Consider the following 26,085-nt stretch of genomic DNA (forward strand, 5'->3'; position numbering starts at 1 on the left):
TCACAGCTGTTCACGCTCCGCAAGCTAATGCCTCGGAACGCGTGAATAGGTCCATCATTGCAGCCATTAAGTCTTACATATCACCGGATCAGAGAAACTGGGATCAATTATTAAGTGGTATAAGTTGTGCACTTAGATCCACTGTGCATTCTGCCATAGGGACATCCCCTTATTACCTCACATTCGGTCAGCATATGATTACGAACGCTAAAACGTATCAATTATTGCGGCGGTTGGAGTTATTGGAAGACAGGACCGTGCAATTTGATAGGGATGATTCCCTGGCGATAATGGGTAACAGGGCGAAGGAGTTGATGCAAAAGCAATTTGATAGAAATGAGAAGGCGTATAACCTCAGGTCAAGAGAAGTCAGTTACAGTGTGGGTCAGGAGGTTTTTCGCAGAAATTTTCAGCAGAGCAACTTTGCTCACGGCTTTAACGCCAAGTTAGCTCCTACCTTTCTTAAAGCTCGGGTTCGGAGAAAGATAGGGAATTGCAATTACGAGCTCGAAGATTTGCAAGGTCATCTACTTGGTGTTTATCACGCGAAAGATATTCGTCAATAGGGTTTGTGCAAGCGGGATCAGCTTTGGTGGCAAGTAATTTATCCCCCCCAAAGTCTGATTTTGGTCGGGGGGTGTGTAGAGGCGCTTGCACTTACATCCACCAATTTACTTTCATATTGTTTTGATATTCAAATTGTGAATTTGTAACGACTTTTTACTGCGACCTCTGTTGGGGATTTGAGCACGGGAAAAATCTCGAAATATATCTATCAACCAGTTGACGTCTTTCTGCTATTCTTGTTAGCCATTTTGGGCACCTTTGTCATGGCTGTTTCCTGGTTTTAAAGCTACTTTTAGCAATGAATTCCTAGATTCGTTCATTTGGTTGTTGAATAGACCTACAGTCAACATTCCTCTGCTTAAAAAGTTTGTGAATCAAAGTCAAATTATTAAGTAAAAGCTTGTTGAGTTTTTTCCAAGTGACACATTAGTTTAATAATTAATATATGAGTACACTTCTTCGGCTAAAACCTACTTCGCTACAAAGAAGGAAAAAAATTGTGAGTGACTTTGAAGCATTGATGTGTTGCAGGATTTTTATCTAAAAATGGCTTCTTTATATGATCATATAATCCACAGAAAATATATTTGGTTTCATTGGATCAATCGCCATACGTTTTTGTTTTATACAACGAGATAGATTGCCTACTTTGGATTGTTTCGTTTATTTCATTGCCAATTGATTTTTCTGTACTTCATTTTGGGTGCAAGAGGTAATTATTCGGAATGTTATAACCTTATATTCGTATATTTCTTTACTGGCTTTCATTTGTTAATATGTTGTTGTTTGTTTGCTAGGCTCCCGTGTCGCATTTGCAGCAACTGATGACACACATAAAACGGTTGAGTTGGCTAGTTTTTACAGTCTGTTTTGATTACAGTCATCACTTCTTTCTCATTTCTCAATGTAACCAGAAGACCAGTCTGTTTAGCTATCGAGAATAAACGCAGTGCCACGAGGGTACACAAACGATTTTAAACTAGAAAACTCTGGCCGTCCAGTGATCGGAGATTTCGGAATTAACTAAGAAATACATATCAACTCTATGAAAGTTGCATTTACCGATGTTTTGAACGCAATTGATGGCTATATTCGCTTTCCGGTGGATTCTTCCCTACATAACCAGAAGGAGAAGTGCTGAATCACCTTTTGAAATTGGAATATAGTGTGGATATAACATCGTAATTTGTCATAGTTTATATATTAAGTACAAAATAAGTGAGTAAGCAAGTGATTAGTGAATTAATTGCCGTGATAATTGGGTCTCTTTTGTGACTTTAATGCAAAATAAGTGTTAGAAATCAACCTCATAACCTAACTCACATTAGATTTTGAATTTAAGCATTCGGCATTACAGAAAGGAAAAAAAACAAAATATTGAAATTAATATTACATTGCTAAGAAAATTTTGTTATTCGAGTATTATTCTTTTTATCATTCCCAATCATTCAAAAATTTGCATATCGAAATTTGTTCAAAGTGTAATAGAAGTGAACAACAACAAAATATTTTAAATATTCCGTTGCAGACAGTGATTGAACATTGCTTGCTATACACACGGTTTACATATTTATTGTTACAAACTTGTTACATGGTGATCTTCATTATTTCATGTAAATCTAACGTGTGTATGTACGTTGTGTTCAATTACTGCTGTTAATGTCCGACATGCTGGAGTCTCCACTTTTAACATTTTTGGTGGCTATACCCAACAGGTTTGACATTAGTAAATCATCATACCAAACTTGTAACAACCCAGCATGTACCTTAGTTGCGGCAAATTAGCTTGGCTCGTTCGCTCACCTAATTTCAATGTAATTGTGCATTCTCATCATATTTACATTTAATCTCTCTATGCAGTGTTGCTGTAATTTACATAATCTCTGCGAAAGATCTTTCAATGAGGAGTACAACAATAGAAACCGTAAGTCAATGAACTTTCTGATTTTATTTGATAAGAATATTGTGATAAAGAGAATTACAAAAACATACAACGGGCTGACCATATGATTGATGCGTTCCAGTATTAAAGAATTAATGCTATTTGGATATTTTCAATACGATTAATTGCACCCAGGAAGATTTTTTTTGCCAGTGTAAATATACGTGGTCACCTAGCCATATGATTTTGTTATTCTCTTTATCTTGATGTGATGAATTTGCATGAATTTTAATACGCTCATGTGATTTGGTGTAAAGTATTTGCGTTTTTTTTTTTGTTGAGTACTGGAAAACTTACTTATTTGAACAAATACGAACTCTGCGGTCGTATCTGTATCTGCAGATTGTTCAGTGTATTTACATATGATGGGAATAATGCTCGAAATATTGTCATTCTATTTGAAACATGGTTATTTCAATTTCATTTTGCATGATACTTTCTCATTCTCTTTATTTTAGATATAATAGTTATTATTCTAAGTTTAGTTATATTTTTTTCATATAAGTTTTGGGATTACCAAATTGTTCGTAGCCTTTATTTCTTTTGCTCTCATAAATCTTATTTGCATTCCTTCCTTCTGTTACCTGTTGGTTGGAACTGAATACCTCGAGCAAAAGATTCAATGATTGTAATAGAATTAGCCTCTAGTTTATTTCGTAACGAATATAATTATGATTTTCTCGGGCGAATCCGAGTTTGAATTAAATAAATGTAACATCATGAATTCTGAATAAGCGTTAGCGTTATATCTGTTTTGTCTCTCACTGATGTAATCAAGGCTTGTCACTGAATACTTTTGGGGTTGCAACACAATTCGCCCTTTGGTCTGTGCATGTTGCAACTAGGTTGGGTGGGCATCTAAAGCAACAGAACATCAAGTTGCTTTGCAACATTTTGGTAGGTTTTCTTCACCCTTTCCTGTTTTTCCATTCTCTCCAAACTGTTCTATGGTTGTGTTGGTATGGTTTCCGTTTCCTTTTCTGCTATGTTAAAAATTAACAGATAATGGATAGCTACTTTCTTTTCCGTTTCCTATGATTTCCTTTCGAGTTCTAATTTCTCTCTACTCTTCTATTATTGACTCCTGCACGCTAACAAATGTATAATGTATGTAGTAATGTGGTACTGGGATGCTGAGGCAGATCGAATCCCCCCTCCGACGAGCAAAAGGCTGGATTAAGAGCGTGCACTGCCTGCGGTCGTACTCCCGAACAACACCCACCATTATTTTCTTCTATTAGTTATATGCTACAAAAAAATAACAATTTTTGTAAAAATGCTAGCTGAAATGTATCTCCAAATCAGATGCCAGCAATCACGATGTTAGATCAGCAAAACTGGTCAAGTAGAAAATAAAAGAATTAAATTTTTCACTGCGAAAAGTTTGGGTACAACTTTTGCTATTTTTGAAACACTTTTCTAGCAACAATATCCTGGAGCATAGCTAAAGTAATTTTTATTTTTTACTCTATTTGGTACTTTTAACCTAAAAACAGTGAAGTACTAAATTCTATATGTTTTTGTAAAACTGGCTAACTATGCCTTTATTATTTTACCATGCCATTTGACGTTTTAAGCCATGGCTGCAGGGTTGTATTTTTCAGCGATGTTCATACCTGGCCTACCTCTTCTTTATTGTACCATGGGGTGTGCATACCATTGAACCACCCATCATAAATTTTACATTCATATAAATTCAATGATTTGTTAGGAATGTAGTAAGATGATTTTCTCAATAAAAACCAAAGGGAATGTCATTTAATAATACAACTACATTACACTTAAAGTCATCGGCATTTTAAAAGAAGGTCAATTTTTTAAAATTTTTAGAAAGTCTCAAAATTATAATAATTTTCATATAAAATTAAAAGTTTTCTCACAAATATGCATAGGAATTGCCAACAAAACAAAACTGACTCTTTAATTAACTGTGTGAACTTTTATATTCAGATCTGTACAACAATTTTAAAATTTGAATAGATTTATTCTTTATTCGACATCTTTAAATAATTTTTATAATGTGTGAAGGAGCAAAAGCAAAAAATTTGATTCAAAATTTCGTGAACTAAGGTTTTTGAATTTTGAGGAAATGTTTGAAAATAATTAAAACTTAAAAAAACAAATTGGTTTGATTAAATCCGACAAAATGAACAACTTTCTCGTTTTACTGGCTGTGAAGTTGAAGTTTAATAACATAAAAAATATCTAAGCGTGCCTATTTTATTTTTGACGAATGAATCGTTTTCCATTCATTCTCATGTGTCGTTCTACTCAAAAAAGTCACACTTTTTTAAAAAAAAAAAAATATATAGAAACATTATTGAACGCTTCTCCTTAGTTGTGAAATAAAGCACATTCTCCTTAAAGTTGAAATCATCAACGGGAAATCGGCATCTGGAATCAATTATAAAATTTATTGTATGCATTTCTTCACGGAAACACAAAACACTGATTTATTCACTCACTTTAACATCTTTACTCAACGATTGTATTTAGAAAACTGAAGAAAAAAGAACAACATAATTCACAACATTTTTTCCCTCTTCGCTTGATACAAACTCGATTCATACGTGTTTGGCCGCATACACACCACCAAAGCAAAAACAAACTTTTTGCCCTCTCATCTTCGTTTCTGTGTCTTCTATTACACCACACACAGCTCTTTATTATAAAATAGCATTCCGCAGCCGCGAGAGCCCTGTTGTTACTCTCTTTGACAAAAATTCTCTCTCCACCCATAAAAATATGTTCTAACATACAAAATATATTGGTACTCAAACAAATAAAATTGAGATATGTACCAAATTTTGAAAACATACATTTGTTTGGACACGAACAAATTATGTTTGGATCCAAACATATGTTTTTTGCAACCAGTCCCAAACATTGGATTTAAACATATTTCTAACACATATTTTTCTGCGTGCAGCTAAAATATGTAGCGAAAAGCTCATTACAAAATAATTTCAACGAGCAAGGATCGATAAAATTATGGGCTAAATTTTTGGATGTCATACAAAGTAAAAATATGGACCGTAGTGAAATTAAAAATAAATCAATTTGATTTCTACTGTGACCGACATTCGTTTAAGCGCGAGATAAATTTTTGTGTATATTTGTATATACTCGCGATTTAATTAAATATTAAAACGTTTTTTGTTACAAAACAATTAGTTTTATTAAAATTTAACAAACTAAGAGACTAAGATGCGATTAATCGTGGAAATTTCTCTTTTAAATTTGTGCGACACTCGTTTATGGGCACTCTACTTAAAAGTCAAAATATAAGCTTAACATTAATTAATAACACTGTTCAACATTTTTTAGGTAATATTGTGCAATCAATTTGAGCTTAGGATATTTTGAAAGTGTAGACCCAAAAGACAAAAAATCCTATTTGGGGTTTGTTGTGTCAGATCAAGCTTGGATTTTATGACCCCATCTTAACATGGTTAAATATTGAGTTTTTAAAGAAATTCGGGGGTATATCTCTAAAACCAATGCGAATCTTCTTCTGACCTATGCACTATAGGTAATTTGCCTATGCACTATAGGTAGATAAAAACTAGGTCACATATCAATAACTTAATATGAAACCATTGATATAAGAAAAGCCTCCCTTGTCTTTACTGGGATGTTTGTGGAAAATATATAAATTTTACATTTCTAAAATATATTCGAAAATTGGAAAATTCACATTGATTAGCCCCTCATGTTCAATTACACACCAAAGTCAGCTGCACTAACGGTGATATACCCTCAGCCTCTGCCGTATAAAAATATATTTATTTTGTAACACGAGTTTGCTTCAAAATACGTGGAATATGTAGGTATCGTAATATGGGGCTACACCAAATAAATTTTAGTAAGCTAACTTCTGAGTTTTGGAAAAGTTTGTGAATTATTTTTTCAGATTTGTAATTTTAGTTGGAGCTGGCAGAAGTTTTTCGAACTTCTGGACTATTATCTCAGGAAGTATGACTTATCCCGGAAAAGGGGCCCGAATAGGGAACGTTAAAAGATCCGATACGGGTCCTCAAACTGCACTTTTCCCAAATTTTGTGTGGGAGGTACTCGAAGGACGAACCGATATAGTCCATATTGCAACCTGATACATGACTGGATAAAATAATACTATGTGTAAAGTTTCGTTTCCCTTGAGAGTTATCTTGCGGATTTGCGGCGCAAGTACAACCTATATTCGAACTTAAACTTTGCATCGGGGAAAAGGTCAGTAGTTATTATTCCATATGTAGACTACTTTGCCGGTATATACCCTCCAGGAATTAAAATATGGACCAAAACTATAATTTGTATATTTTTCATACAAAAGTAATGATCTATGTCACCTGGTAAATAATATCAGATTATTATACAAAATAATAGGCATTTTCTTCTACCTAAACTCTTACATTGTGCAAGATCGTGAGATCGTGTTCCAAATATAACTCACGGGGGAAGAATGTGTCTTTCAGGAACAAATATGTATATTAAAATTTTTCACAATTTTCACACAAAAGTTCTGATTCATTTAACCCTCTAAATGTTATCTGATCGGCATCTCAAATTGCAAGCTAATTCTTTGTCATATACTCTTACCATATTTAAAATTTCGTTGATCGGACTATTATTTCGACCTACAGAGCCGTTAAAAATTGAAAAAAAATTATGTTCTTGGTCCATTTCACCCGCTAAATATTTCACGATCATCTCCAACAAAAATAGGGATCTATTCTGGTCTGAACCCGACATCCATGCAAAATTTCGTGACGGTCGGTCCATAATTGCGGCCTGGAGTTTGATTACAATTTATAATGAACAGACGGACGGACGGACGGACACACATCTCAAAATCGCTTTATATCGTCAAGATATGAAGATTGGTATACCACATTGGGGGTCTCCGACGAATATTTCGCAGTGTTACATGAATTTTTACCAAAACAAACTTATAATACCCTTTCCACATAGTGGTGTAGGGTATAATAACGATAATACAAAGACTTAAGAAACAAACTTTGTTAATTTTTATAACCACAATGGCTCGATGTTGCCCACAGGCAACATTTGGTAAAGGACTTAAGTTTGCGACTACTAATCATAATAAATATGAAAAATATTTTTATCTCTACGGAAAAAAATTCGGGGTTCAAAGGGTTAATGATTAAAAAATCCGTTGACCAGAAATTGTAGTTTAACCAGCAATCTAATAACATAAAAAAACTTTTTTGCTTCAACGTGTTTTACGTATTTTTATTCATGACCGCGTAATAGCTTCCACGCAAATTAACTTTTTTAGCCACATTTTTTAGCACTGTTGAACAACATTTCGTATGGCTTCACCTTAATTAATTTGTTTGTCTCTTACTCTATACATAAGTTGATATACCTGATAACCAGAGATACAACACAAATAACACCTAATATTTTCCTTATTTTATAGACAGACATAATTTACATCAATGGAAAGGTCAAGAGTTCGTATCCAGATATAACTTACGCCGTCGGACCAATTTTCACACAAAAGTTTTGATCCATTTAATATTATCTGATCATCATGTTAAATTGAAAGTTTCTTCTTTGTCGTAAACTCAAACCTTATTTGCAGAACTGCAGAGCCGCTATAAAATCGGATAAAAATTCTATTTTTCGTCGATTTCACCGCCAAAATATTTCACTATATAACCCAGGGTGGCGAAAAAGTTTCCTTGGGCTTAGCTTTTATAAATTAAATCGAACTTAATTCAAGCCCAGTGACGTTATCATTTCAACCCGACCTTATATCTTATAAACGCATTTGCTATTATTTTTAAATTTTTCCAGTAAAGCGGAACAAAATTTTATCCATTTTTCCTAACATATTTTAAACTATAGTGTTTTATAACAGATTGAATACAGCGAACTTTATGTTGTTTTCTAAGTTTTGTTAAGTTTATACGAAAGTCGACAGGCGGTCGAAGTTCTTGTGTTCTTTGATTGTAAAAACGTTTCATTGTCCATGTAAATTGTATAACGTAACATTATATCAGATGACTTTACTCCTGAACTTATTGAGCAAAAAGACAATAGCGCAGTTTAAAAAAAAACTTTTCCTATGACTTGAAAAAATGAGACAAAAAACTATTAAAATTTTTTCCAGAACTGCCAATAATTTATCAATAAATCTTGATCGTTTATCTATGCGGGACTCAATGACTATCGCCACAATGCGATCGACAGCTAATGCCACATTTCATTGGCAATGATATTTCAATTTATTGCTACAAAAAAGGGAATAAGTTAAGAAAAAAATGAAACAAAAGCCATAAGCGGTTGAACTAAATTAAAAAAAATCAAGTAAAAAAAATTAAGTTCGGCCAGGCCGAACTTTTTGTACCCTCCACCATACAATATTTTGAACTAAAATGGAATAATTAGTTTCCTGTTAGGTACAAAACTTTTTCAACCACAGATACCCCTTTATATGGGGTATATACCAAAACATGGACCTATGTGGACGATTTTTGGTGGAGGACCTCTGAGAAATGTCAAATGTCAAATTACACCTAATTTCGTTAAAAAATGTAGCTAAATACCTCAAAATGCCGAAAATTGCGAGCTACCTTTCTATAGTGGCTACACCAAAAATTTTTTGGCGGAGAAGTTTCGGAACCCTTGAGAACGCCAAATGTTATAGCTCAAATCGTCAAAATACCGAAAATCGGTGGTACCGTTATATGGGTGCTATACCAAAACATGGACCTACATATGTTGATGCTTTTTGGTGGTTTCGTGACCCCTGAAAATCTCAAGTGTCAACTTACAGCTAGTTCGATTAAACATTGTAGCTAAAATCCTCAAAAGAATGAAAATCGGGAGACCTATATTGACGATTTTTAGTGGAGAAGTTTCGGGACCACTGAGAACCTCAAATGTCAAAAAAATTTGCTCAAATCCCCAAATACCTTAAATCGGGAGGTACCGTTATATGGGGCTATACCTGAACGTGGACCTACCTTGGCAATTTTTAGTGGAGAAAATTTTTGGTCATTGGGAACTTTTAATGTCAAATCTCAGCTAATTCGGTTAGAAAATGTAGCTAAAATCCTCAAAATACATTAAATCGGGAGGTACCATTATATGGGGGCTATACCAAAACGTGGACCTATCTTGACAATTTTTAGTGGAACAAGTAAAAATGTATCAGTCGGCTTTGCCGACAGATATATACCCTCAGTTTATGTGAATTGAAATTGAAAAAATGTAGCTAAAATCCTCAAAATACATTAAATCGGGAGGTACCATTATATGGGGGCTATACCAAAACGTGGACCTATCTTGACAATTTTTAGTGGAACAAGTAAAAATGTATCAGTCGGCTTTGCCGACAGATATATACCCTCAGTTTATGTGAATTGAAACTTTCATCTACGGACATTCTACATTCGATCTGTATTTAGAATTTTGTGGCCCTTTAAGGACATTTGGACTTGCCGACAAAAATGTGGATTAGGATTAAAGTTTCAAAAGTGTTGCAGAGGAGGTATTTAGATAGATATCGCGCCTACTAGTCAATTCAGTGGATCATAATATAACTTTTGGACCAGTATGCCAGGAAGCATATACTTGTCCACGGAAAATGTAATATCGCTGTAAACAGGATCACAACGAACAGCGTCGGTATACATTTCCAAAGGATCTTCGAACAGACCCTAAAGTGCACTTAGACACAAATATTGGCTTATCTTTGAACTTAAAATAAGTTGGGACAAAATATTACGAAGGCCAAATTTTTGACCGATTCGACAGATCCGTTCGAGAGTTATCTTGCGCTCCATCCGTTTTTTTTGCAACTTTTAGGCTTTTTTCTCAAGAACTATGGACTTGCCCCTGATGAAGCTTATACCGTCATATGGGAGGCAGTGAATACATGTTGCTACAACAAAAATCAAAGCGATTCGAAAGCAAGTCGTAAACAAAAATTTTCCGAAGTTTTGGGTAGGAGATATCCAATGGAGTCGACCAATTGAGTCCATATTGGAAGCTCATCTAACTTCGGTAGAAATTTCACGATTTCATGAGTTATCGTGCACAAATTTTCCGAACATTTTCGAACTTTTGTAGGGGAGGTACCGGAAGGAGTTAACCGATATAACCCATCTTCGAACTTAAACTAAGTTTGGACAAAATATTACAAAAGGCAAATTTTGGACAAATCGGCTGATCCGTTCGAGAGCTATCGTGCACATCGCACCAGACAAACAGACATGGCTAAATCAACTCCAAATGGTCTGAAACGGATTTCGTCCAAACATACTTAGGGTCTAAAACCATTATTTCGATGAGGCACATTTTGCCCGTATGAAAGTGTATGTATATACCCTCGTATATATTGGTGGTATATTGTAGAGTTGGGCAATCTCGTTCCTTTTGTGGTTCGATCTTTTCCGTTCCGTTCCGCAAAAGGAACTAGGTCGTTCAGTTAGTTCCATAGTTCCTTTTAGTACCAACCTTTATATGTATACCCACACTCATACTCGTTCACTCAGTTTAAATCGTTCGTGCTTCTTCTTCATCAAAACAAAAGAAAAATAAATTGTTTTCGGCTTTATTCTTATTAGATTACAAATATTTGAAACAAATTAACAACCGTTTAGCTAATTAAAAATACTTCAATTGCTTTTTTAATTCAGCAAAGATCAGATCAGTTTAGTAAGAAATGAAAAACGAAATGACACTATGAGATTTCTTATTCCCTAATAAAAGACGGAGAGAGAGACAACTGATGTTAAATGAACTGATGGAACTAACTGAAAGAGAAGAGCAAAAAGAATGGGACAATGGGACAAACGAACGAGGGAGCAAAAGGAACTAGCTGAGCCGCATAGTCGGACCTAGTACCGGTCGTTTCTTTTGTGGAGTAGTTCCTTTGAACTAGTTCGTTCCGGAACGACACAACTCTAGTATATTGCTCAAAAAATGTAGCTAAAATTCTCAAAATACCTTAAATCGGGTGTGTCGTCATTTGGGGGCTAACAAAAACGTAGACCTATATAGCCCATTTTCGAACTTGACCTGCCTGTGGAAAAAATACACTCGGTTGCAAAATTTTAGCATTCTATCTCAATTATTTCGACGCTAGAGTGATTACAGCAGACGGACAGACGGACATAGCTAGATCATGTGTTACAAATAGAAAAACTAATTTAATATACCATCCATACTATGGTGGAGGGTATAATAAAAATAAAGCACAGTGGTCGCGCTTATGTCAGTTTAAAAAGGAATAAATAAAACAAAGGGAGGATTATATATCTGACAATGGGTTTTTGCATAGTGCATAATAAACATAATTTAAATGAAGATACAAAAGTTAAAAAGATACAAGAGTTAACTAACTAACTTATCCTCCGTAATTTTAATTGATTTGGTTTACTTAACTTTTTTCTTTTTATCACTTCTTCACTAAAAACCGAGTATGATTTCTTCTCATTTAGAGTACCTTGACCACTGTTTAAAGAGAAAAAATGAGAATTCATTAGAAATATATTTTTTAAACAAACAAAACATAAAAACTAAAACAATATTTGTAACAATTTATTCTTATTGCAAATAATGGCTGATGATTATATAAACGACCGGCAATCATACAATTCTAAGCTATAATAAATTCCTTAAGATTTACTTTGGACATATGTAGCAATATATGTGTGTGTCCATGTATGGATAAATTTGTGCATACCTACATATGTATATGCACTTATAAAGTCAATGTTTTTTTCTCCAACTCCCGCATAGTTTCTAAGATGGAAAGATGTTGATATAACACCAAGCCAAACTATGAATCAGTGCCTGAAATACTTTAGATCACAGCATGTCCAGTTCTCAATAAAGATTGTTAACAATGATTGCCGGTCAGTCGATGCAATATCGATAAGGTACTGGCTGATGAACGGTCAATTGACGATACATGTACAGACATACAAACAAACACACATTGTATGAATACAAAGAAACTTTTTTTCTTGACAGACAAACTGACTAATCTCTGGTCATAAAGTATTAACAAGTTCACATTAGAATTCCATTTTTTGTATGTTTTACTGAAAACGTTTGAATGTGTAACGAGAGCGTTTATATGGAGTTTTGTATGTTTTTAAGCTTCACGTGCAATTTCAATCAATTTGAATCTTAAACGGATTTTATGTTGTTGTGAGTGTGGAATACTTTTTGTATGGGGCTCTGCACGGATACTGTGTGAATTTCTATAAAATAATAAAATAAACAAGTAAAAAAGTATCAGTCGGCTTTGCCGACATGGATATACCCTCTGTCTATGTGAATTGAGACTTTCATCTAAGGACACATCGAATGCATTTAGGGTCTTTTCAGAATTTTGTGGCCCTTTTGGTCATTTGAGCTTGCCGGGAAAAATGTGTATTAGGATTAAAGTTCAAAAGTGTTGCGGAGGAGGTACTTAAATGAATGGCCTGACATAGTTCATTATGGGAGTGGGTCTTATTTTGGGAATCATATATTTTTAATAGATATAGAGCCCGCTAGTCATTTCAGTGGGTCATCGTAAAACTTTTGGACCTGTATACCAAGAAGCATGGACTTGTCCACGTAGAACATAATATAGCTGTAATCAGGACCACAACTATTTGCACTTAGACACAAATGACTATTTAAGAAGTTAAACTAAATTTGGACAAAATATTAGGAGCTCCAAAGTTTGGACCTACTTGGTTGGCCCAAGCAGGTCTCAAAGTGAACTTATCCGAAATTTTGTGTGGGAGGTACCCGAAGGAGTGGACAAATAATGTCCATATTCGAACGTGATCTATATCTGGTAGATATATTAGGAAGTGTAAAGTATGGACCAAATCGGTCACTCTCTTCAAGAGTTATCGTGCGCACAATTTTTCCGAAAATTTTTGAACTTTTTCGTGAAGGTACCTGAAGGAGTTCACTGATATGGCTTGTCTTCGAACTTAAACTAAGTTTAAACAAAATATGATGAAGGCCAAAGTTTGAACCGAATTGGCACATCTGTTCGACAGTTATATTTCGCTCCAACTATTACACACGGTGTCAAAGGGTTTTTTGCACTTTTCAGGCAATTTTCTCAGGAAGTATGACTGGGGGCAGTAAATACTAGTTGTTACAATAAAAACCAAAGCAATTCGAGAGCAGGTCCTAAACTGAACTTTTCCGTAATTTTGGGTGGGAGGTACTCGAAGGAATGAACCGATTTAGTCCATATTGGAACCTCATCTAAGTCTGGTAGAAATTTCACGATGTGCAAAGTATGGACCAAATCGGTTAATCCCTTTGAGAATTATCGTTCACACCATTTCACAGAAAAAGTAACTTTTGTGGGGGAGGTACCCGAATTAGTGGACCGATATGGTCCACCTTCGAACTTAAACTGAGTTTGGGCATAATATTACGAAGTGCAAAATTTGGTTCGAATCGGTTGATCCGTTGGACAGACAGACAGACGGACGGACGGACATTGCTAAATCGACTCCAAATTGTCGATTTAGCAATGTCCTAAAAGCATTATTTCTATTAGGCACATTTTGCCCGTATGAAAGGGTATATGGCAAAAAAAATCCTTTGCAATTCCATTTGAAAAAAATTAAAAAAAAAATTTGCGAGCACATCTACAATTTTTGGCATAGAGGTTAAGAAAAAAAATTGTGGTTTCAAATCTGTTGGCGTTCACAAAATTCGACGATGCGCGCAAAAGTTATAGTGGTTTTTATTCTCATATAAAGAATTTTTTTTTTTTAAAAATATCTTATTTGTTGTGATGAGAAAATTTATGCATAATTCGCGGAAAATCAACATATAATAAAAAAATTTTGATGTAAATCAAATTATCCTTACCAGAGTCCGTACAAACCCACAAAAAATAAATTAAAAAATATGTGCGGAATCTAGACAATGCGTAGAAAAATATGATAGCAAATTTATAGACAACAACAAAAGAGAAAAACTTATTGTTGAAAATACTGTTGCAAATATATTTTTTGGTTTGACTCGAAAAATTAGAAAAAAATATTTGGGAGTTCTCCAACTATTTCGCTAAAATCCCATACAATAATTAATGTGTACTGCTAAAACTTCGTCAAGAAATATGGTTTACCATCGTGAAAGCTTATTTGCTTACTGTGATAACTTATAAGGATAGGAAATAAAGAGTAATATTGAAATTACAATCATTCAAAAAATGTGGAAATTAAAATTGATGCGCCAGTTGCATCACACAATGCAAAATACCTTAAAGTGGGTAAAAATCGCGCAATTTACATACAATGTTGATGCGCATCCGGTTTCAGTAGCACCCATCAAAAATACGTCTATATACACATATTTCAAGTAGATTCTTCAAGAACCGCGGATGTGCCTCCACTTTCTATTTTTCGTAAAAAAACCCATATTACTCGTGAATCTCTGTAATTTATGACACGCGTTTTCGCACATATTATAATCGCGTATAAAGGATTCTAGCTATGTAAAAAATGTTAAAGAAAATTTGTCAAAATACATTTTTGCCGATTTTCGTATTTCCAAGGTATCTATAGCATTTCCAGATTAAATGAAACCTTTTCCAAATTAAATGAAACCTTTTCCAAATTAAATGAAACCTTTTCCAAATTAAACGAAACCTTTTCCAAATTAAATGAAACCTTTTCCAAATTAAATGAAACCTTTTCCAACGGAAATGAAACCTTTTCCAATTGAAATGAAACCTTTTCCATTTGAAATGAAACTTTTTCCAAATTAAATGAAACCTTTATTTTTTATTATAAGGAACTTGAAACTAATATTGATTTTTATTATTTTAAATAAAAATTTTAACATCAATTGATGTAATTAAAACAAGCACAGTTATATACTAGGTATGTATTTGTGAATAAACCTTACAGTAGTGGGATTTTTTAACTAATTTTTACCTTTACCCACAAAAATCGGTAAAATTAAATCGCAAAATTATTATTGAAAATTTTCAATAAAAGTTGGCATCACTGTTGCTGTCGGTAAAGGTTAGCGACTACTTTTTATTCATCGTTAACTTACCGCAAAAATTCATTAATTACCGAAATTATGGGCATTTTAATTTTAACGACTTTTGTCGGTAAGGACAACAATGTGTTACAGAATCTCACTACAGGTATCATTGTTTTTTTCGACTCTTTTTGAGCTCTTATTTCATAATTTTAACTTTATTTTTATCAATAAACGAACAACAAAAGCTGAAATTCTTGATTGTTTTTTTAAATATAGATCTGGAAATGAGAAATATATCAATTGACATATCAATTTTAACATAATACTTTTCTTACGTAGTCAGTCCCTTCAGTTTTCTGCTTGAGAAACTTTCAATACAATCGCCTTTTCGAACATTCTTGCTGATTTTTCTGTTGAATTCTGCGCTCTATCGTCTCAGTTATGTTATGGTCAGATGAAGGATCTCGAAGTTCAGTTGTAGCGCAGCAATTTATTTTTGAAAATGCATTCTAAATTGGTTGAACTTTGGGAATATGGCTGCAGGAATTTAAGTTGATATCTGTTTCATTCTAATAAAGTTCTTATGTCATTCCTCTTACGTATTTGCTGATTATCCATTATCAGAAACGAGTTTTCTAAGTCTGGTGTAATCTTCCTCAAAATACCTTCTATTAATTGTTTGAATTTGTCTGCATTCACACTTAAACTTGAAATTATATTATGGTACACAAAACCCCCGATTTTATTTACTGCCATTAGAGTTACATATCGATCTTATAATGAAGGCAGCACAGTCTGAAGATTAAATCCACTATCTTCTATAAATATTAAATGTTCCCTTTGTTGAAGTATCCATTTTGGAAAATACCGAGCCTGTTTTTTCTTAACTTCGACGGATTAGGCTCGTTCTATTTAGACTGAGGCTGTTTTTAAAGTAATTTTCAATTTCCGTATTTCATTTTTAAGGTTTGGAAAACATATTTTTTTATTGTTAAGACTGAAGTAAAAACTATGAAATAATAACTCAAAAAACAAAAAAAAAAAATTAAAAAACAATGGTATCTGTAACGCTTATTCACAAATACATTCCTATATAACTATATTTGTTATGTTAAAACAATAAAAATCAATATCAGTTTAATGTTCATTATAATAAAAAATAAAGGTTTCATTTAATTTGGAAAAAGTTTCATTTCAAATGGAAAAGGTTTCATTTCAATTGGAAAAGGTTTCATTTCAATTGGAAAAGGTTTCATTTCCGTTGGAAAAGGTTTCATTTCATTTGGAAAAGGTTTCGTTTAATTTGGAAAAGGTTTCATTTAATTTGGAAAAGGTTTCATTTAATTTGGAAAAGGTTTCATTTAATCTGGAAATGCTATATATCCGCGGTTTTAGTGGATGGATTCGATCGCGGAAGGTCTCATTAGATCCGTCGCCTAAAAAAACTAAATTCACGTGGGGTACAAAGGTAATTGAATAATATAATTGTTCCACAAACATCCCAGGAGGGACAAGGGAGACTTCTCTCATATCAATGAGTGCACCCCGATTCATATTAACTCAATGATAGGGGACCTACAGTTTATCGCCGAGTCGGAACGGCGTGTCTAAGACACCACTTGTAGAGAAGTTGTACAAGGCTGAAATACTCAGAAAATGTCGCCAACATTACTGAGGGGTATTTTGCCACCGTTGAAAAGTGTTTGATGTTGACTGGCCGGGGAATCGAACCCACGACCTTTAGCGTGCAAGGTGGGTGTGCATACCATTGCACCACAGTGGCACCCAAGGTAATTTGAAACGCAAAATATAGGTTTTTTTTAACAAATATTGGCCTTTTGACTCCAATTACTACGATGCTGTTAGGAGCACACTACTGAGATATGCATTAAACGACGTAAAATCACGAGTTCTATAATCCTATTATGAGTTATGAATATTATTTTGTTGCGCGTCCGAATTTTTAAAAAAATTAAAAAACCCCGAAATTCCGGCTTCAAAATGTCAGCCTGAATTTTAGGTGGTTGCAGTGGATATATCGAAAAATGATACACTAGTATCATATTGCCCATGAAGTATTCTTTGAGTCTTTCTTTGGGCATATGTCTATAAAATGTAAGGTTAAGCCAGAAATCGGAAGGATAAAAAACTTGTTGGATTCAACCCATTTTTACCTATTTTTCTACATTGATGCCAACACAGCTTCCACGTAATGGTCGACCTTATGAGTTTCCTCCTTAAACACTTCATTTTAAAGAATTTCAATCATACTATATAGAATATGTTAACATTTCGCGAATTCTGAATGGGTGAAACTCGGATTCATCGATTGTAAAACATGATTGGCTTTTGCCATATACCCTTGTCAAAATATATGCTGAGTAGGCCGGGCGATTTGAAAACCTTAATGGGCCCTTCGCGTTTCTGATTCCTGGGATTGAACTGAGCAAAATAGTCTACTGGACCATATGTCTACGATGAAAATCGAGCCTCCCGATTTTGACTTTAAGTTTTTTATCTACGTTTTTTCACATCTTGTCATATAACAGCCAAACCATTGAAATTTTCGAGCCAACACAAAGACCAAAATTGTTGCCAAAGCAGTAATTAACAAGTTCTTTAAGTTTTAATTTCCAAAAAGTTTGCTCAATATACTTCTTATTTCTGAAGAATAACTTTAGTTCTTTCCTAAATAGCTTGGTAACAGTGGTACATGGTCGGTCTCGGTGCGGCTTTAGTATTGGCATACATGTTTTTCCTTTCTTTTTTTAAACTGAAACTCAGTTAATCATGTTAAGAATCCGACATTACATATAACATTATCACATTCCGCCCAAAGACAACCCCCCGAATTTATATTGTGTACAAATGTTTTCCACATCTCCATTGGAAATTTGCATTTCTTTAAGCACTATGTAAAGATCCATATGTTGTGACCACAAGATTCCTATACATTTCTTGCTTAAAGTTATTTATTGTTTCAATAAAAGTTTAATATCTCTTTTTTATATAAGATTTCGCTTTTAAGCGGCAATTTCGAGTTTTATTAGCGTAATCACCACCATAGAATCATAAAATGTTCTGTTTTGTTTTAATGGCAGACGACGGCATGTTCCATACATTGGCGATGCCTTTGTTTGTCCCCACATCGAATCTCCACAACAGACACTGACGAACGAACGATCGGTCGTTTAAACATTTAACGAGTTTTAATTATCTTAACTAGGATTCCATTTGTTTAAATGTACAACGTCTAACTAGTTTTATGTGCGGTTAAATGTTTCTAATTGTTCTCAATTAATATGAAATTGTAACAGAAGTCTTCGAGGTATGTGTTGTCTTGAAGACCACATTGTAGAACATTTCATTTATTGTGATCAGCAAATATTTCAAAGTCATCGAAATGGAAGTTTTTTTTAAAGGTAACACGTTACCTCTAAGGTGATATATTCTGGAATGCAATACCACATTCATCAGTGATTTATTGAAGGGTTTCTTCTATTTTGAAATGTTGTATAAATATGGAGCATTTCGTGTCTGTTCTTGTAGGGACTCTATGTCCGCATCAGTGTGGTTAATTGAATTCAAGAAAAAAGTTGTTGATTTATTTGTGTTTATTGCATTTTTAATGCTCTAAATCAATAAACAGAATCCATTCCGCCGATCGACCACAAAGTCACGAACATCATCAGCCCTCTTGATTTAAAAATGGGTTTCTCCACGTCTTTTGCTTATGAATATTCATTTGCTAGTTGGTTGGTTATTTCTATATAAGGGAATTGTTTGTTGATAAATGTTGTTTGCTGTGTTAAATATTTACAATGATTTCATGTAAATTACGATTGTAAATAACTTAATTAGATCAGAATTTATTTAAAGATAATTGTTAAATGTGGAGTTTGTATCTTAAGTCTTTTCTTTTGGAATGTATATGGGCAAACATTCCAAGATTGAGATAAATAGTTATAAAAGTACTGAATTATCGTGGGTCATGTTTATCAGTAAATACCATTCATAGATTATTTCAAACAAAAAATGTCTACGTGCTATATAATATTTCTTACGGAGATTTAAAACAATTATTCTTAGCACAATGGTTATGTTATATTTAGGTATGCGTAGCCATCATATCAGAAACAATTGTTTGGAAGACCTTTAATCCGTTGTCTTCTTCTTGTCTATTTGTCGTGTTATCAACGTGTAGAAACCTTTCCTGCAAAACATTTCAATGAATTTTACCCTCCACCCTCAGATGAAGGATATAATTAATTTTGTAATTCCGTTTGTAAAACTTCGAAATTTTCTTCTGAGACCCTATAAAGTATATATATTCTTGATCACCATAGAATTCTAAGTCGATATACCCAAGTCCTTCAGTCCGTCCGTCTCTCTGTTTAAATCAAGATACAGCTCCCGATATTTTAAATAGAGCTTTATAATTTAGTACAAAGAGTTCTCCTATTGCTTTTAGGATGTTTATTTTTGAAAATTGGTTATATCGATCCACGTTTTGATATATCCCCCAAAACCTAAAAATCCCTTAAAAATATCAACTTGAATCGCGATTTATATTAAAAAGCGCTCCGGCGATTTTTTGTTTTTTGATTTTTCCTATCTATGAACATCGGGGGAGCCTGTAACCCCTAGAGGACGCGTCCCCAGGTGGCGGATAGGGGAATGCTTCCCAGATATGGGTGGTAAGAGGGAAATCAAATACCTCTCGCGGACCAACAGGTAGCGGTGTCTGTTTCCACAGTGGGCGGCTGCAAACAGCGTCTGTACTCTAAGAAGAGCGGCTGAAACGAGGACGGAAAACTTACAACCCATCAGAAGATAAGGGGAAATCACTGATGTATTATCCCTTGAAAACCATATTACAATGAATGCAGAAACAAACATATGGCCCTCAATCTCCGGTAACTCGAGGGTGCTAAGAATCCCCGGAGGTAAAACTAAAAAGACGCTTAACATTGGTACTTGGAATGTTAGAAGCCTTTATGAGTCAGGCAAATTAAGCAACACAATATCCGAAATGGAAAGACTGAATATAGATATCCTAGGTGTTTGCGAAACCTGGTGGCCGAATGTTTCGGAATTCGTATCCCATGGTGCCAAAATCTTCTTCTCTGGAAATTCGAACAAGAATCATAGGAATGGTGTTGGGATTATCATTAGAGGGAACATTTCCAAAAGCGAGGTAGGATTTTTTCCAAAGTCAGATAGGACCATGATGATCAAAATAAAAGCAAGGCCGCTCAACATCAATATAATTCAAGTATATGCTCCCACATCAGACAGAAGCAATGAAGAAGTAGAAATGTTTTATGAGGAAATAGAAAGTCTTGTTAAACTTACAAAACCCCATGATATAAATATCATCCAAGGTGATTTTAATGCAAAAGTAGGGAGAGGTGAAGTAACTGGTGTTACAGGACGATATGGATTGGGCGAAAAAAATGAAAGAGGCGAACGACTCATTCAATTCTGTCAAGAATTCAACATGAAGATAGCAAATACACTTTTCACTCTACCGCCAAGAAAGCTCTACACTTGGAAATCTCCACAAGACAGAATTGGCAACATCATTAGAAACCAAATAGACTTCATTCTTATCAACAGGCGACACTGCTCATCAATAAGGAAGGCCACAACATATCCGAGTGCTGATGTACCATCTGATCATAACCTTTTAATGGCAAAGATACGCATAAAACTAAAAACTTTTACTAAAAAGGCACAAAGTAAAAAACTTGACTTAGGAAAACTTCAAAACCAAACACTAAAATCGGATGTATGTACAAGAATAAATACAGAGCTGAATAATGTCGACAGCGAAGATATAGAAAATATATGGAATAATGTAAAGAATACTATAAACTCAATAGCCAGAAACACCCTAGGCAATTTTATAAAACCAAAGACCAAAAATTGGATGACTCAAGAAATCCTGCAGCTAATGGATGAAAGAAGAGCATTTAAGAATAAAGATTACGAAAAGTACTGGGAACTAAATAGAGAAATTCAAAGGGAGATACGTAACGCAAAAAATAATCACCTAAATACTCAATGTCAGGAAATTGAAAGACTTATGAGCCTACATGACGATTTCAACCTGCATAAGAAATTGAAAGAAGCATCTGGACAATATAGGAATACAAATCCATCTATCCTTTTCAATAACAACAATGAACCGGTCTTTGAAATTGCAGAAAAGAAACATATCTGGAAAGAATATATCCAAACACTATTTAAGGATGATAACAGATCAAGCTACGTTAACAATGCACCAGATTATATGACAGGAAACAGCATCACAAATAATGAAGTAGAATCAGCAATAAAATCCCTTCGAGATGGAAAAGCTACAGGGCCTGATGAAATTCCAGTTGAATTATTAAAAATGCTAAATAACACCAACATGAGCTACTGACAAAACTGTTTAACTACATCTACGATACTGGTATATACCCACAGGATTGGCTAAAATCCACCTTCATAACAATACCAAAAAAACCCCATGCCAAAAAATGCAATGACTATCGTCTCATTAGTTTAATGAGTCACGCTCTTAAAATTTTTCTTAAAATTATCCAGAAGAGAATATATGAGAAATGTGAAAAGGAAATGGGAGAAACTCAATTTGGTTTTAAGGAAGGAAAGGGAACCCGTGAGGCTTTATTCTGCATACAAATACTCGTTCAAAAATGTAGAAATGTCCACAAAGACGTATTTTTATGCTTTATAGATTACGAGAAAGCATTCGACACTGTGCAGCATGATAAGCTCATGGAAATTCTCACAGCAATTGGAATCGATGAGAAAGAGATAAGGTGTATTAAAAGCTTGTACTGGCACCAGACTGCCCAAGTCAACATAAATGGAGATTTAACTGAAGATGTAGCAATATCTAAAGGAGTTCGACAAGGATGCATTTTATCCCCACTACTCTTCAATATTTACTCCCAACAAATTTTTCACGAAGCAGTAGATGGCATCCAAGAAGGTATATTGATAAACAACAATTACATAAATAATATCAGATATGCTGATGACACTACATTAATATCCGACAGCATATCAGGCCTACAAAATCTTGTTGATAGACTAACATCAAGTAGTGAGTTGTATGGGCTAAAAATAAACACCCTCAAAACAAAATTTATGATAATAAGTAAGAACAACGCTCACAACGAGTTGATTTTAAAAATACAAAATTTCCATATTGAGAGGGTACAAAGTTTCAAATATCTGGGAGTTTTGCTAAATGATCAATGGGACTACTCAAAAGAAATCAAATGTCGCATAGAAATGGCAAGAGATGCATTTCATAAACATAAAAAAGTTCTAATAAGCCATGATATAAATGTTGCAACAAAATCTCGTTTAATAAAAGCGTATATATGGCCAGTCTTGTTATATTCAGTCGAAGTGTGGACGTTAAAAGCGGCAGATATCAAACGACTCGAAGCATTTGAGATGTGGGTGTACCGTCGAGCACTAAAAATACCATGGGTCCTGCATGTATCAAATACTGAAGTATTGCGAAGAATGAATACAACAAGAGATTTATTAAACAACATAAAGAAACGGAAAACGGCATATCTAGGGCACATTATGCGAAACCGTAAATACATCATTCTCCAGGAAATACTGCAAGCAAACATAGAAGGAAGGCGTACCAGAGGAAGAAAAGAGATGTCATGGATTCAAAATATCCAACAATGGACAGAATTCCAGAACGCCGAAAATTTAATAAGCATAGCGAGAAATAGAGATATATTTTCCTATTTTGTTAATAATTTATAAAAACATAAATATGTAATTTTTTTGACAATTGTAATATGATCGCTAACATTCGAAAATCGAATAAGCAATAAAGAAGAAGAAGAAGAAGATGAACATTGGAGTTTCAGAATCCGCAAAAACTTTCCAGGTGTAAGCAACTTCCATTTAAAGTTGTATCAAGAGAACCGAGATTGCCATAGCCCCCATATAACAGTACTTCGGAATTTTTAATATTTAGAATATTTTAGCTAAATTTATCCACCAAATTTGTTGGATTTTGAGTTACTGGGTTCCTAGTTGACAAAAAACTTTTCCGATAAAAATTATGGTCAAAGGTCTGTCCTCATTTTGATATAGACCCCATAAAACGGTACCTTCCTATTTTGAGTATTTTAAAGATTTTACCTAAGTTTCCCGACCAAATTGACAGATTTTTTGCATTGATGGTTCCCATTGGACAAAAAATATTGACATAGGTCCATGTTTTGATATAAGCCCCATAGAACGGTACCCCATATTTCGGTATTTTGAGGGTTTTAGTCTCATTATTCAGTTGAAGTACCTGATAATCGGTATTTAGTTTTCGCTAAGGCTCCGAAATATCTCTGCAGAGAATTGTGGGTGTTGGTTCACGTTTTGCTATAGCAGGAACGGTACCGCCCGATTTTCAGTACTTTGAAGGTTTCAGCCACGTTATCCACCCGGAATGACTAAAATTTTGCATTCAGTCTTCATATATTTTTGTGGGCTTGTTGAATATAACAAAATTTTGTCTTTAAATAAGATAATGTTCCTTCAACAGTTTTTTTGACCGGTTAATGTTCAAAAAATCGGGAAAATACGGAGAAAAATTCACATTTCCAAAAATTATCGGATTTGAAACCTCTATAGACAAAACTACTTGACGTATCAATACTAAAGTTCAAAAATCTTCTAATTGGAATATTTTCTATCGACTCCCATATATTTGTACTCCGAGGTACTTGACTATTTTTGGCCACTGTCGTGACACTGTGCGTCACTTGCCAACCCGTCGTTTATCCTGGGTCAGACCATCTCCCCATGATTGTTACCATATGCAGACCGCCCCATTTCATCAGCTTAAACGACTCACTTTCATGGGAAAGCTCAGAGAGTTAAGGGCTTCAGATATATGACCAAATCTTTTAATATTCGAGTAGCAGAAAAGTCGTTCCGAGACATCATCACTGCTACATCCGCTCGCCATATATGTACATGCTGGCAGAATACTCGACGTGAGACCAAATTTCCCAGCAGAGGCGAAGAGATGAGCAAATGAGCGAGATGAGCTTCGTCCTGCCAAGTCCAGTGACCCCAGATTCAAGGAGCTGAGACTGGATGTCAACAGCGGTGAACATAAGCGAAACAAGCAGATTAATCATATGAAGAGTTGATCCGGAATAGGTGAATTGTGGGCAACATTTAAATCACTATCGAAACATGGAAAGAATTAGGATAGGACCTAAGAAGCGCTTAGCGACAATGACTGCCTGATCCGAGATGCGGAAGTTATTTCACTCGACTGTTTGTCGAGCACACCGGGGTTGACAGGATGAAAGGAAGAGTACTACGTCGCATTAGATCTCTTCCTGCCGAGCAGGATAAACCACCATCATTTACGCGAATGTCATCAGGAACGCTAAATCATCCAAAGCGTTGGGCCCTAATGTAATTCCCATGGTAATGTTGAAACAGCTAGATGAGTCGGATGTCGAGTATCTCTACAAAGTTCTCAACCTGTCGCTAGCACCCACATGCTTCCTGAAGTCTGGTGGTCGCGCTAAGGAAGCCCAGCAAGGATGTCAGCAAAGGTGAATCGTACAGATCGATTTCGCTTTTGTCGCCCGTAACAAAGACTCTAGAGCTTTTCTGCTCCCCCGCGGCAGAAATAGCTATCCAGTTGCCAATCATAACCAAGGGTTCCGTAAGCAGCAGAGGGAGACAACAGCCTCATCTGCACTTCATATCCACACGTATGTACATACATATTGGTCGAAGACTCAACCAGATCAAGTCGTGCAATAGAACAGTGGTAGCGTTTGCCACAGCTATCTGCGACAAGCTGAGGAATAAGAACAAGGTTCTCAAGTCCCTAGCCGGCAGCACTTTGTTGACCACAAATAACGCGATAAGTCGGTCTGTAGTAAGCTATGCGGCACTAGTGTGACCCGTGGGTTTATGTGCATCGCGATGGAAAAATATTCAGACCTGTCGGAATGCCGCCCTAAGAACTGTAACAGGGTATTTCGGAATGGTGCAGTCGTCTGATTTTCTATAGGGCAAAGATCGAGGACACCGTGCAAATCATCTGCGTAGCATGCGGCAAAGACCCACACGACACACACTGCACCTCTTAGCTTTGTGGTTTAAACCCATCCCATCTGGAGATAGATCCAGAGCCAGACTAAGCTGAACTTGTAGGAAAAAGTTCGTTTAATTAAAATTGTATTTTTCATTTATAATTTTGCGTTTTTATTTCACAGATTTTTGTCGGTAATCTAAAAATGAGTTACAGAATTCCACTATAGGTTAATAGTGGAGTTGCCAGGTTTAAAGCTGCATTGATCTGCGCCAATTACTTTATAGACCGCAAGCTTAAGTAGTTCACACATTACGGATAAGATTTTTTGTGCAATATAATTTGTAGGAATATCAAAATACGCAATAAATTTAAATATTCCATTAAATGTATTCTAGCTCTCTTCAAAGTACTAATGTAAATGACGTGGTCACAAATGCCATGTCACGTCTCTGAATCATTTGCTCCTATG

This window comes from Musca autumnalis, unplaced genomic scaffold (assembly GCF_047663935.1).
Source record: "Musca autumnalis isolate F117 unplaced genomic scaffold, ASM4766393v1 scaffold_3, whole genome shotgun sequence".
Lineage (NCBI taxonomy): Eukaryota > Metazoa > Arthropoda > Insecta > Diptera > Muscidae > Musca > Musca autumnalis.